We start from the raw sequence: 14921 nt of genomic DNA on the forward strand, positions 1-14921 counted from the left end.
TTTAATTATGTACATTAATATTTTGATCCGCCTGGGGAGTTCTTTAGTGTAAATTTTTGAATAATTGCAATTCGGTTATTTTAAGACCGGATATTCAATACTATACGGAATAATTTTTATATATGATATTTTTAATAATTGTTTTCCCCAGAAAATATTTATAACTCCTATTTCCTGGTATAATATATTTTTGCGTAAAATTAATATTTTTAATAATGGAACCCCTGAATGGAAATAGATTAGTATGGCGCAGATGTTGTGATAGTGTCCATTTCGAATATTTTTACGCCTTGATTTCTTCGTGAATTTGAAGTTGTAATCGGGACAGAGGGTTAAAAAACGTTTCTGCTAAATATACATACTGAATATTGTTTGTGTGTGTGTGTTTTAGCCTAGAAGTAGCATATTATGCCACTGGTAGTTGACCATTGTATTCATGGACTTTTCATATATTTTCTTCGTATTTCTCATACCAGGAATTTCATATTCAAAGTTATTCTTTTATGAATAGTTTTGTACTTAATATTTTTTTAATATTTGTTATATTTAGTATTTTTTAATAACTCATACTTAATATTTTTAATATTATGAACATTTAATATTTTTGAGTGATTGTCCTATTTAATACTTTTGAATAATTGTTCATATTGAATATTTTTGAATAATTGTTATATTTATTTGTTTTAATAATTGTTATATTTAACTGTTTTTATATTTCTTTAATTTAATAATTTTAATAATCGTTATATTCAATATTTTTTAACTGATATACTTAATGTTTTTAATAATTTTTATGTTTTTAAATTTTTTAATAATTATTATATTTAATCCCTTTTAATAATTATATTATAATTTTTCCATATTTGTATTTTTTTGTGAAAAAAATGTCATATTTAATATTTTAATAATTTTTATATTCTAATTTTCTTTTGTAAATACATAATATGTTTAATATTTCTTAATAATATTATATATAAATATTTCTAATAATTTTAAGTTTATTTGATTTCAAATGCATAATTTGATTTATATAATTATGTAAAACAGTTGAAATAGATAAATTTTTATATATTTTATAACATGTATAACATGATATATACATATATATATAATATATATATATATTCATATCTGCTGTCATCTATATCTATGGGTACCCAGTCTTAATACTAATATATTATATATATATATATATGCAAAATAAAAGGTAACTTTTTCGTCCTCTCCTATATTACCATTTCCTCAAATGATTGTATTTCAATATGAAAATGTCTATCAAGATTTCTTGTCAATAATCAATTGCTTCTTGAGCATAAGCTCCCACAATATGGCAACATCAAAGCAATTGAAAATCAGTGCTTAATCCTAAAACAATTTCGTTCATGCTTCCTTTCATTATTATTATTATTATTATTATTATTATTATTATTATTATTATTATTATTCATACGTGAAAATACTATGACAGAACAATAAAATCAATAAAAACATAAACATAAGGTAACCTCGCCATAAAATGTGCTATAAATGATATATATATGACACTGATATATTTATTTAAGCATAGTATATTTCATAAAATTTTAAACTGATGAATAAAAAAATATGCATAAAGAACTATCAACTAGTAGTTCAGTAAGTAACTACCGTAAACGCATAGTTTTCGATTCAAACAATGGTACCGTCGTTCTCTAATTGTCGCCGGTTACCCGTTGATTCTCTAGATTCATTGCCCAAAACTCATTTGATCCAGTTATTTTGTCTGAAAACGCTACCACTAACGCCATCTCTCGACACCCTTTGGAAAATCGGTCGAAAAAGCACTTCAAACAAAAACCTATTATCTTTGTTGTATAGGAAGGCAGAGTAAATTTGCCTATTTGTTATTAAAATGACTGCAATTACTAATTAATGGTTGTGATCAGATTTTCATGCCTAATTGATATGTATTCGTAATAAAATTATGAGATTTCCATGGATATTCGTGACTTAAGCTCTGGCACTACATAAAATCACCTGACTGTAGGTGCGCGCATCCACTAGTGACCAACATAATTGTCATATGAAATGATTTTTATACACATATAATAATCTGTTTGGTGGCAACAGCTGAAACAGAGGAAATTTATATTTCAACAACTAAGTTTTAATGATGATAAACATGGCATAGGGTTTACTTATCACTCAGTTTCCCTACTGTCAAAATATCGTACGGTTTGTATTCCTGACTGGAATGGCCACCGAGTGAGCATTGTCTCCAAGCAAGAGTTAGAATTATCAACAGACAATTTATATAAAGCTTTTTCTGTGGTTTAGAAAACTGGGTCTTCATCTCAATGTAAACTTTGAGAAATTACTTAAAGTTTATTCTTCTATACTTTGCATTCATGATAAAATCCGCTTGGTGTTATTTCATGTTATTTCATTGTAATCACTAAGATTTGAGGTTGGCTATCCTGATTGCAAACTACTCGCCGGAAAAAAATATGACACGCCCACTAGCTTCCAATTTCTCGTGATTTTTTTTTTTTGTGGTTTTATAGAAATACGATCAGTACATTAAATGTATCTTAATTATTAGGTTTGTTTTTCTCTTAAAAATATCTCCAATCTTGTCAATTTGACCAGGATAAGGCTTCAAGGATTACCAAGGGTTACACTAGGTGGCCACTTGAATTTTCAGGAATGCCAACTTTTGGCAAGTTTAAATTAACTGAATTTCAGTTAATGTGTGACATGATCGGCATTTCCTTGAAAACCGGTAGGATTCCCATGTAATTTACAACTTTTCCTTCTTTGATTCCAGCTTAGCTTAGTTAAGTTATTTGTCCTTAATATATATGACAGATTACTGTTGAGTTGGCAATTCTTCATCCTCCTTCGCCAAAGGACCAACAATTCTACTTTGCCAGAACGAACTGTTGAAAACATTTTTTTATTTCTTTTTCAGACTGTTTCTACTTGAAGCATCAAATTTACAAGAAATGGTCTGTTTTGAAGTAACCAATGAAAAAGAGGGATATTTTTTGCATATTCAATTTTAATCTAGATAATGACAATGTAAAGTACATTAATCACTCAGTTCCTCTGTTAGAAAAGAATGGGTTATCTAGGAGTTAAAATTGCTACCAGACTTTATGTTTAGAGCATTTCTCTGTTGTGGGAAAATGAGGTATTATGTTTATACAAACAGAGAAGAATTATCTTACTTGTAAGTATGATATCTCATATAGATGGTTAACATCTGTGGAGATATTTCACGCCTTTTCAGTGTCATCTCTAAGACTTTATGGTTGGCGATTCTGGTTCACAAACACCCGCCAGATTTAAACATGATATTTCTGGAGTCTAAATTTTTTTTTTTTTTTTCAGCAACCCTGAAGAATATATCCAGTAAAACCGTTTTGTTAATTGCATTATTATTGGAATGTTTTTTTGTTAACGGTATCTCCCAACCTTTAATGTTTAATCAGAATAAAATGTAAGAAATCATAATATTTACATTCGTAGCCACCTGAAAATTCAGTTATGCCAACTTTTACGTGTTTTAAATCATACAAATTTTTAATCTGTGTATAAGATGATCTGCTAATTGATGAAAGCTAAAGAGTTCTATTAGCAACTTAAGAATTTTTATTCTGATTTAGTAGAAAGTACTCAATTATTTATCATCAATAACATGTTACATCTAATCATTTTGCAATCCTGTATATACAGTATATCTCTTTAGGCAAAAAGCCAAAGAAATAAGTTTCCCCTTAACTCGCATTTATAGCGCATGAGGAGGGAGGCCTTCAGACCTTGGGCAAAGGATTCACTTGGGGATTCGACCGAAATGAATGAGGACGTCTATTGCCCCGGAGCCTGGCCAGATAAGCGTTTCCTAAGGTTACATTTATTTTTCCCCTCTTTTCTTCGTTTTCTCTTTTGAAATACAAAATATACATTTTTGTCTTGACTATTTAATAATTAATACTTTTTTGTGAATATTTATATAAGCCTCAAACCATGATATATATTTATACATGCACTTTTTATAAAGCACATTTGCATATGTAAGCTCCTGTTGATGCATAGTATTACAGTTGTATTTGGTTGTATATCAGCAGAAGTGTATAAAAGATATGTTATATTGGTTCATTCGTCCTATAATAATAATAATAATAATAATAATAATAATAATAATAATAATAATAATAATAATAATAAACTGAGAAAGTTTCTTCCAAAGTATAATAAATCCAAGATTAAGGGATATTTGTTTCTTAATACTCGTGAACATAAAAAGTTCACACATGGATAAGTGACAAAAAACATCATTATAACCTAAGAATGAAGACAACACCCACATTTGATCCTGCTTACTTTAGTCAAAGGAAGGTTGGGTAAGGTTACCTGAGGTCAGCTATGCATCATTAACCGCCCAGTCACCTGGCTTACCTGGATGCACTTAATACACAACAATGTAAGATATTCCTTATCCGTCATTCACTTATGTATTTATATTTTCTTTGGATTTTACTTATTAAATCATAATTTTCGCTTATACTTTCGTAGACATAATGACTTTGTAAAGGTATTCGGATGTTTTTACTTATCTACGAAAACAGCAAGCTACAAAGGTCATGTTAAACTTAACCCCACTTTTTAGGTCATCTTGACCTATATTCCTTGAGGTCACAGCCTACAAAAAGTCACAGAAACAAAGGTCAATTGTTATCTTTCCCAAAAGATCATTTGTCATACATATGAATTTCGAGCTGAAATGTTATTACTTCTATAGTAATGTTGTCTATGACTATTTGCTTAGGTTGATCACGATTTAGTTCATTATAACATTAGTGTTAGCTTTGTTATAAAGGTTATCATGAGTAATTAGCCTCTTCATTTCATTCTTCATTTTGGTTCCAGGTCAGTGCAGCTTAAGGGTGAGAGCAACCGAGACGGGCAAGATCATGGCAAATTGACTTCCCGTTATGTAGGTAAGTACTCTGATTGTAGAAAGATTTATGTGTGTGTGTGTGCGTGTATGAAACTCACAGACGGTATATATATATATATAAAAATACCATACTTTTAAAATAATGTACTCAAGTGGGTTCTCAGTCGGAGAAATGTTTTTTTTTTTATTCAAATTCATAATATTAATCCCTTGATATACAGTACAAAAAAAGCCTTGAAATCTACTTTATGAATATAATTGATAAATATGTTTAAGACCGATTGTCATCCCCTCTTTTATTAAAACATTCTGTATGGACAATTCTTCATTAAATTCTAATTCACTTTCAAATATAATGACCGAAACTGTACTAATAAGTCAAATATAAAACCAAATTTAACCAATAATTTCTAAATTATACCATCCATCTATTTGCAATATCCTAGAGGTTTAATTACTAAGCCTCGTTCTGTAACACTTCTAAACTATAACCAGGTTTACATAATTTAAGCAGTCGTATATTGATGAAGCCTCGATCGAAGCCAAAACTTCCCCAAAAGCTGGAGGTTAAGAGCTTCGGTGAGATCAAAGCGAGGTTTTAATTGGTCTTCGTCTTCCCACTGACCCGGATATGTTTTAATGTCGTTCTTTTTAATTTACGTCAGTAAATTTAATATCGATCGAGTTTAATCTGATTTTTTTAGTAAAAACGTTAGTTAATGTATTAAATATATCGTGTTTATGTTGGTGAAGACGATCTTTAATACCTTCAATATACACAGATTGATTTTTATTGTCTCGAGGCAAGACTGTCAATGGCCAGCGATTCGGTTTTGGTTTTTATTCTGTACCAGTAAAGGTCGGGGACTCACTTATCCGAAAGTCTTTATTTTTCTATATACCGCCTTTCCTTCTTTCATTTTTTCTTTAAATCTTCAGCTGAAAACTCTTATGGACAGAGTCAACAGACTATAAACCCAAGAGGGCTTCAAAGAGAAATCAGCCTGCAGAGAGAGAGAGAGAGAGAGAGAGAGAGAGAGAGAGAGAGAGAGAGAGAGAGAGAGAGAGAGAGAGAGAGAGAGAGAGTTATAGGAAAAGGAGATAAATAATTAAGTATCAAGGAACAGGGAATAAGAGACTTACAATTCTCTTCAGAAAGGCTTAATGATAATGTTCCAAAACTAAATAATACTTGAAATGCGTTCAACATTCAACCATCTAATTGTGTAAGTGATATATTCTGTTTATCATAAAACCTCCCCATTAAATGGCACCTTTTTTATCACAATATCAAACTGATCGTAAAAAAAAAACAACTCCATTAATCAAAAACATTTCTCAAAACTAGCAGCGAAAAGATATAATTTTTTTTTTTTGCCATGCTAAAAGCTAAAATAGTTTTCACATACCTCGTTACTTTAATACGCAAAGTTGTCAGGATGAAAAAAAAAAAAAATCTGAATTTCTCAAGGAGCCTGTGAATCTGAATGAGAAAACTTTGGCAACAGCTCATGGGGAAACTATGTATACTTAGAATTCCCCAGCATTACCCGCTGATAGCTGAAATATGAGTGGTCTAGCTAATATAGGCATTCTTCTTGATTGCAGGACTAAGGTATATGCTTCATTTCACCATAATGAGTCGTAACTGCAATATTCATTCTTAATTTTATGAGCAATATTGGGTTCTGAGGTGTCTGTTATCAAAAATTATAAGTGTTTTAACCGATTATCTCTCTCTCTTTCCTGTTGAATTTGAGCCACCATATTATAAAAAAAAAATAGCAAGTATTTTGATAAACTAATTGTCTCTCTCTCTCTCTCTTAATTTTAAGAGCAATATTGAACTTGAAGCTATCATATTATCTCAAAGTAATGTGTGTTTGCCTATCATATTTCTCAAAGTCTCTCTGTTTCCTCTTCTCTCTCTCTCTCTCTCTCTCTCTCTCTCTCTCTCTCTCTCTCTCTCTCTCTCTCTCTCTCTCTCTCATTTGCCTTCAGACTTCAGATCTTAAAGCTGATCTGCATGATGTAACCCTCAAAACTATGTAACCACTACAGATCGGGAGAACGTGATTGAGGTAAAATAATGATATATTATTAGCATCTGGCCCTTTCAACACACAATTTTATGGCCAGAGAGAGAGAGAGGGAGATAAATAGTTCAAAAATACTTTTGATAATAAGCTAACTCAAAATTTTTGGCTTTTAGAGAAGAGAGAGAGAGAGAGAGAGAGAGAGAGAGAGAGAGAGAGAGAGAGAGAGAGAGAGAGAGAGTAAATTATTAAGGTCAAAATAATCATAAAGTCCTTGCATCTGGTGAGGAAAGAGACTGGCATTCATTCAAAGGGATTTTGCAATAGGTACAAGAGAGATGCGATTTTAGCAAACGTGAACGAGACACAAGAATCCACGAAGGTGATATGAAAAGAAGCATTTGTATCCTCTTGAATCAACGGTTTTAATATCAAGGTCTCTTGGTCGAAAGAGGAAAGTGGTTCTTTTGAATTAAAGTTCAATAGTCGAGGTAAAACTTACATTAAGGAGATTTTGACGAATTACTGATAATCTGGAAATTCGGTAGAAATGCTTTTGAATTATGGATTTCTCCTATTCAGTAGTGATGTTAGGTCAGTTGAAACTGACTTTCTTCAGGCAGACTTAGTAACTGTATTAATGCATCCGCTGTGTTTACATGTAACAGTATGTAGTGTATTCATTTGCATTTGGCATGTATTAAAGTGTTTGTAAATTTAAAGAGTGACATTAAATTTGGTATTTAATATATCATTTAAATTTAGACACTACAAGTGGTATTTGTATAGAAGGTAGATATTTTATGTCTTGAACTGTGCCTTTTCTAAGTAATTATCTTAATTACATGCTTAGCACAGAACATTTTTGGTTAATGCTTAATTATTTATGCTTCGCTTTTATTAATATCCAGGAAATTTTAACTCGTAAGCCATTCTGTGTTCCTGTTTGAAAAAAAGTACATTGTCAGCCAATAAACTTCTAAGAAAATACAGTTATATAACACATTCGTAAATTACAAATTAAGGAAACTCTCTTAAACAACCATTAGGCAAATGATTTGTTTAATATGTAAATCATAAGTATTACAGTGGGTTTTATATCCTCTCAACTGCTAGAGAAAAGAATAGCATTGCCAAAAACCTCTTTATTCTCCTCTCACACAAAACATAAAAATAATCCTCCAGCGACAGATTTTCGCCCGGATAATTTGGATCGAGACTTGATTTCCAGCTTCATTAAAACTCCGGCAAAAGTGGGACTGGGAATTAGAAGTTGAAGGAGAGGATGATGATTTAGTTTACGATTGTCGTCAAACGGTAATGACTCTCGTAGTGCTCGTTTTTATTCTCTCTAAAAGACGCTTCTCATTTTTATCACTCTCCAGTCTGCAATATCAGATGGCTGATGACAAGGGGGTTATGTAGCATTACAAAACTAGAAGTTACTGTCACTGATGGAAATATTAGTACAGAAAAAGTTAAGGAGAATAATGAGTCTCTTTAAATGGATCTGGCAAAAATACAAGAGCAAACATGAAAATACTGTCAATAATGGAAATATGGACATTTTAGTACAGTAGGCTTTAAGAAGAATATCGAGTATGCTTAAAATATTTGTCAGAATACAAAAGCGTAAATTAAGACAAAATTAATATATGCATAATTGTATGGCCAATATGAAGCATTTTGTTCATTGGAATTGTGATATCACGAGGATTCAGATGGAAAAATAAAGAGAGAGAGAGAGAGAGAGAGAGAGAGAGAGAGAGAGAGAGAGAGAGAGAGGCGTGAGAGGAAAGTTTTTATGGAAAATCTTCATCCTTATTCAAAAAACAGATAGAGAGAGAGAGAGAGAGAGAGAGAGCAAGATGAGAGAGAGAGAGGAACAGCCTTTGTTTTTCGGCTGCAGATAACAAAGTTGTCCCTTTCTGGTTTTGGAAAAATCCACATCCCTATTCAAAACGTCAGCCGTGTTGCCTCAGGACTTTCGAAACTGCAATCGCCACGAGGAGAGGCGTCGAGTCAGGGCCGTTTGTTTTTTCGGCTGCAGATGACAAAGTTGTCCCTTTCTGGTCATGAATTCTGAAATAACACACACGAAACGACTTCACACAGAAAGTAGATCCATATATTTAATATTATATATGATCATCACATGGGATTTGCCTGTGGGAATTTCTATATAGTTTTGTTGGAATTGCCACTCGGAAGTTACTTAGTTCGGTCGGGGTTATAAAGGCGTTGTTATATCCTGATGTTTAAAGGAAAATGTAGTGTATATATATATATATATATATATATATATATATATATATATATATATATATATATATATATATATATATATATATATATATATATTAAGATGTTTACCGCTTTAGACTTCCTGAAAACTCCAGATAACATCAATAAAATCCGTTGACGCTGAATAATGTGTTTATCAGCTTATGTCTCGAGAACACTCCACATATATTCATATTCTTTATGATGAAATATATACAACCGAGTCTGAGTTGCCATTAAAGCTAGAGAGAGAGAGAGAGAGAGAGAGAGAGAGAGAGAGACAGACAGACAGAGAGACAGACAGACAGACAGACAGAGAAAGAGAGATTGTTTACAATATATGGTAAGTTAACATGACCGCCTTTTATATACAAATTAATATATCTCCCAGCAAATAAACTCTAAAACAACAACAATATTGATTACCATGTCTTAAAAATAAATACATTTATAATATAAATACTTACTGAAAAACATATATATTCTTAAAAATAAAATCATCCTTGAAAATAAATATGTTTTTGAAAAGAGATTCATCATTGAAAACAACTCTTCCTGATATTAAATACATTCTTGAAAAATAAATATATCCTTGAAAAATAAACAATTTCTTGAAAAATAAACAATTTCTTGAAAATAAACAATAAATGTATTAAAGGAAATAAACATATTCTCCCTATTTTCAAGAAACAATACACTTCCCCATCCTTCCACAGGGTCAAGTCCCCAGGGGAACGTCATCATACCTCCCACGAGGGAGAAAACCACACTCCCCCAGTGAACTGAGTTGACGTGAAACTCGTGCGAAGGGGAAGGAGGGAATCTCGACATGGAACGGTTGATAATGACAAATTCCGGGAAGAGGGAAGGGTGAAAGAAAGTCTGCACCGCAATGATGTGAGTTCTGTGGAAAGCTACATGGCTGGAAAGTTGAGGGTTGAGTTTTATTTGTGTGATCTTTGGTCCTGTTTTATATTGATGTTGGAAAGGTGTAAAGTTTATAGTGGGAAATAGGTATGTGACATATAATTCGTAAGGCTTGCGAGGGATATATGTAAATAAGGACAAAATAGACACAGCTGTAGATACCAACAACCAAACATAGGAACTGAGAAAATGCTTCACGCCTAGGACCCAACATTGATACTTAATATCAGTCTGCGCTTCTTCAAAAGGACAAGTGGTGAAAAGAGAGCAAGTGGCATTGCAAAGGATTATTAAATTATTCACAGCCTGAGTCTGTTGCTGCTCTGGTTTAAATGAGGGAGAAATGTGAAGCGACCTCACAAAATGTTTCAAGGAAAAGTGAGAGAGAGTTGCTTCTCAGATCTCATTACTAAAACAATTCGTATTCAGCTTTTCCTAATAGTCCTTCCCAACGTTTCTTGTGAAGTTATGGACAATTGAACGTGAAAATTAAGAAAGAAAATAAATGAAATAAATTAAAGAAATGGAATTACAAGGAAAAATTAATAATATATTTAAGTATTACACTTGATTAACATTCCTATCATACATAAACATTGCTGCTTCCTGATAATATATCCGAGAATTTATTAACATTTCATATGTTAAAGTATTCTGTCCATTCACTAACGAAAGTGCTTGCTAGTAATAACTATATTCTAATGTCTTCCTTACCAGAGGGAATCAAATGAACGTTTTTCTTCTACACTCTTCAGAAAACATAAAAATAAAATAATTACTCTAAATGTTAGAGTAAGAGTTGTTTCTTCGAAAATATATTTTGACAATGTTAAAAATATCAGACAACGTCACATTCATGATATCAGGTTATGTGATGGTTGAATTTTTAATAAGCGTGACCAATTTCCAAATATATTTTTGGCTGATAAAATATATATAGATATTGCAGAAAAGAAAATATCTTTGCGCTATAAACTTCTGGGAAACGAATGCAATAATGGTACAAAGATCAGCCACGGGTATAATTGCTTTAGTAAACGAGTCAGTTCAGTTTTATTGCATTTTATTTTTGTCTTTTTCGCGAGGGACAAATGAAAAACATCTATAAAACACCTCTTTGAATACTAATATATCTACAAAACCCTTAGATATTTAATTTCTCTTAAAGGCTTTTCAAATAATTCGGCTACTGTGACACTACGACTTACCAGCACTCGTTCTTGTCTTTTATTCTAAAATAGTAAAAAAATTCGTTCTATTTTTTTTAAGAAATATGAGGCTTTACAGTAACTGTTCTTGAAACCATGGTTTTATCGTCCTAACGGAAAGACTTCCATTAGAGAAAGGAATATTTCGGAGCCCATTTGCAAAAGTGTGAAAACACACTGATTTGAACTTTGTCCTAATCACCTCGCTCAGACGATTAAGACCATTCCTCCTTTTTCTTTACCGTTCTGTCGATCCGTTCCCGTTCATTCTGAAATTTATTAAGTTCTGAATACCGTCTTCACATCTTCTCTTTGTTTGGAGTCCTCGTTAGTTACTTCGTGCCATTAGAGTCGTCTCATTTCACATCCATTATTGTCTTAGCCTGGAAAAGGCGCTTTGCCCAGTTCTTTCAATAAAACAGATGCAGCGTTTTAATGCTCATTGTTTATGGCCTGATAGATTTGTTGGTGGATTAAACTTAACAGTAAAACCTTATGGCACTGTATTTTTTATTATACTTTTCAAATTGACGAATATGTTCGTCTCAGAGTGGCCAAATTTGAGAGGAATCCTCACTTTTTTGTGTGTGTTTTTTCCCTTTTTCTTTTCTATGATATATGCAAGTTAAACATGAATTTCGTTTTAATTCAACACTTCCTAATTAATAATGAATGTAATAAAAATAATAATTGTGGTAAAAGAAATTATAACATCATTAAACTGATAGCTGGATGCATCAAGAATTTACACTTTTCTATCTATCTGTCTATCTATCTATCATTTGCCTGCATTCTTAGTTATAACCCACAGGAAATTATAAAAAACAGTGATAAATATCCCCAAGTGTGTATGTTATTCCCATGGTATTTTTTAATACCAATATTCAAATGATATATATATATATATATATATATATATATATATATATATATATATATATATATCATATATATATATATATTCACTTGATGATATATATCTATATCCATATCTGTTTACTGATATGAATTGCAGCTCCTGTGTCCTTGTTAATGTGCACTACCTCCCTTCCTTTCCTTCTCTTGAGACTTCTTCCACTCCTCGTTTTCTGTTTACTTTCAGGCTCTTTTTGGCTCCACATCTTTTAGTACTCTCGACTTGCTCTGGCGGTATTTATTTTATTCTACATACTTTAAGAACATTTTTTTTGTGATGTATTTATACCAGCTGTGATGAATGAAACAGGTAAAATTTTGTTTTATTTATGTAATTATAATTACTGTTTTAAGATGAACCCTATTCATTTGGAACAAGCCTACCAAAAGGGGCCATTGGCTTGAAATAAAGCTTCCAAAGAATATGGTGTTCATTAGAAAGAATTAAGAGAAGGTAAAGAGAAATACAAAGACGAGATCTCACTTATTGAAAAGATAGAATAAGTTAATAAATTAATAAATAGTTGTATTGAAAATAGAGGCCTACTTTATTTGGTTAGAGGGAACAGGGTGTTATTTTGGTAATTTTATAAATATTGAATATTTTTTTATATTTAATTTGTCCCGTATTGCTCTGGTTTTTTAACAATTATTCCAAGTGTGCCTGTACTTCATTGGTTTGTGTAATGACTCAGGCCTCACTCAACTCCTAGACTCTTTTTATAAGTCTTGGGGAGATTTTGTTTGGGCCTTTCAGGGATAACGAGTTGCTATTTATTTACCTGCTGTTTATTTGTACTAGGAAAGTGTTTATCGTGTTGAGTTCACACATCTGCATGTGGAATAAAATTGCTTTTTCGGTATTCAAATATCCGTAATCAATGTTGATAATTCTTGGTTAACTAAATGTATTGACCATTGTTAACCACTGCATGAGAATATTCAGTTGAAGTGTAAGCGAGGGTTGCTTCCCTAGAGTGTTAGTCTGATTGCCAATCTCTCCTGTAGATTAAATGCTGTCATTCATGTCGTGTTGATAGTATTGATGAGTTTATAGTTAAAGGACACTGTAGTTATTCCTTGCTCCGTGTCTGACTGTTGTTAGGAAAATTGTCATAATTACACTTTGCAAAATGGCATAAAAGTAATTGTTAAAAGTAATTGTTCTGTCTTGACTAAGCGGTGGTTTGATCCTGAACAAACAATTGGCTTTCACAAGAAAACTGAAACCTCTGAAGCTAGACCTTTGAGCGATTGTGATCTTCTAAGGTTTCACTTGTACTCATACTTGAACAAATGCAGGTTCTGAATGAACGTATACTAAGTGTAATTTTTGTCAGAAGAATAGTTCTCCAGTTTCGATGTTGCCTCTTTGTCTGTGAGTTTTTTTGCCAATGTTTTCAATGATTCAATGATTCTTGACTATTTATTAAGAATGCTTGTAGCATATTCTGGCAGTAGTTGATACTTTTACATCTTGATAAATTACTACTGATATTTTGCATGTAATAGGCTGTTCAAAATGTCTTTTGATGTGTTTGAATCATCTAGCAGACCCTCTGTAAACTATTCTACTTTTTTCTAAAGAGAAAAAATGTGCTTGCCATCTCTTCCTAGTCATTTTAATATTGAAGTGAGCCACACAGCTCTCAAAGGTCAAATTCTAGGCTCCATTCTGGATTACTATGTAGATGTTTTTACTTGAGAACGGGTAGTTAATTGGAGGTCAAAGCAAAGTGGATAAAGAACTAGAGCTAGCTAGAATACAGTTAAGCTTAATTGAAATTAGGAAAGATCAAGAAGATTCTTTCTCAGAAGAGGTTAGAGGAAAAGCAGGAGCTTGTGGACCTGGAATTAGAATATAAGGTTAGAGAGGAAGAGCTAAATAAGAGGTTAAACCAGAAAAGACTAAAATAGATGTAAATAAGCATCGTCAGGAGTTTATTTCTAGTTCTCAGCCAATACATTTTGAATTGTCTAAAGCAAGAAACTTACCAAGGGGCTTTTTATTGATGAGAAAGATTCCTTTTTTCATTGCTGCTAAACTAGAATGAGCTGTAGATCAGTGGTGGTTATGGTTAATTAAACCTCAGTTCCGTGGTAAAGCAATTCAAGTTGTATCTAATTTAATTGGTGAAAGCTCTATAAGGTTATAAACAGAACATTCTAGATTTATGCTATCAGAATGCTACTAAGACTCTTCTCCAACATTCACAATGCGCTAATCAGCTTAGAATGTTCAAAAAATGGCTTGCAGGTGAACAAGTTACAACTTTCAATGAATTAATCTGTTAGTGTTGGAAGAATTCCATCGGAGATTACCACCACCTATTTCGATGTATATAGCAGAGAGAGAGAGAGAGGTCAAAGATCTAACGAAAGCTGGATATCTTGTGATAATTATAGCTTAATTCATAAGAAGCCTGAAATTCCTAAGACTAAAGATACTGATAGTGCAACTGGTATTAACTCTTGGACGCGTTGTTTTGCATGGTATTTGCTAGAATTTTACAAAACCAGGAGGCAAAATAGCCAATAAATAGCAAAATATCATCAAAGCCAACTAGGTAAGAAAACTGCTTTACATTGCGCTGTTGATCTGGTGGATTA

The sequence above is a fragment of the Macrobrachium rosenbergii genome, chromosome 31 (assembly GCF_040412425.1).
Source record: "Macrobrachium rosenbergii isolate ZJJX-2024 chromosome 31, ASM4041242v1, whole genome shotgun sequence".
NCBI lineage: Eukaryota > Metazoa > Arthropoda > Malacostraca > Decapoda > Palaemonidae > Macrobrachium > Macrobrachium rosenbergii.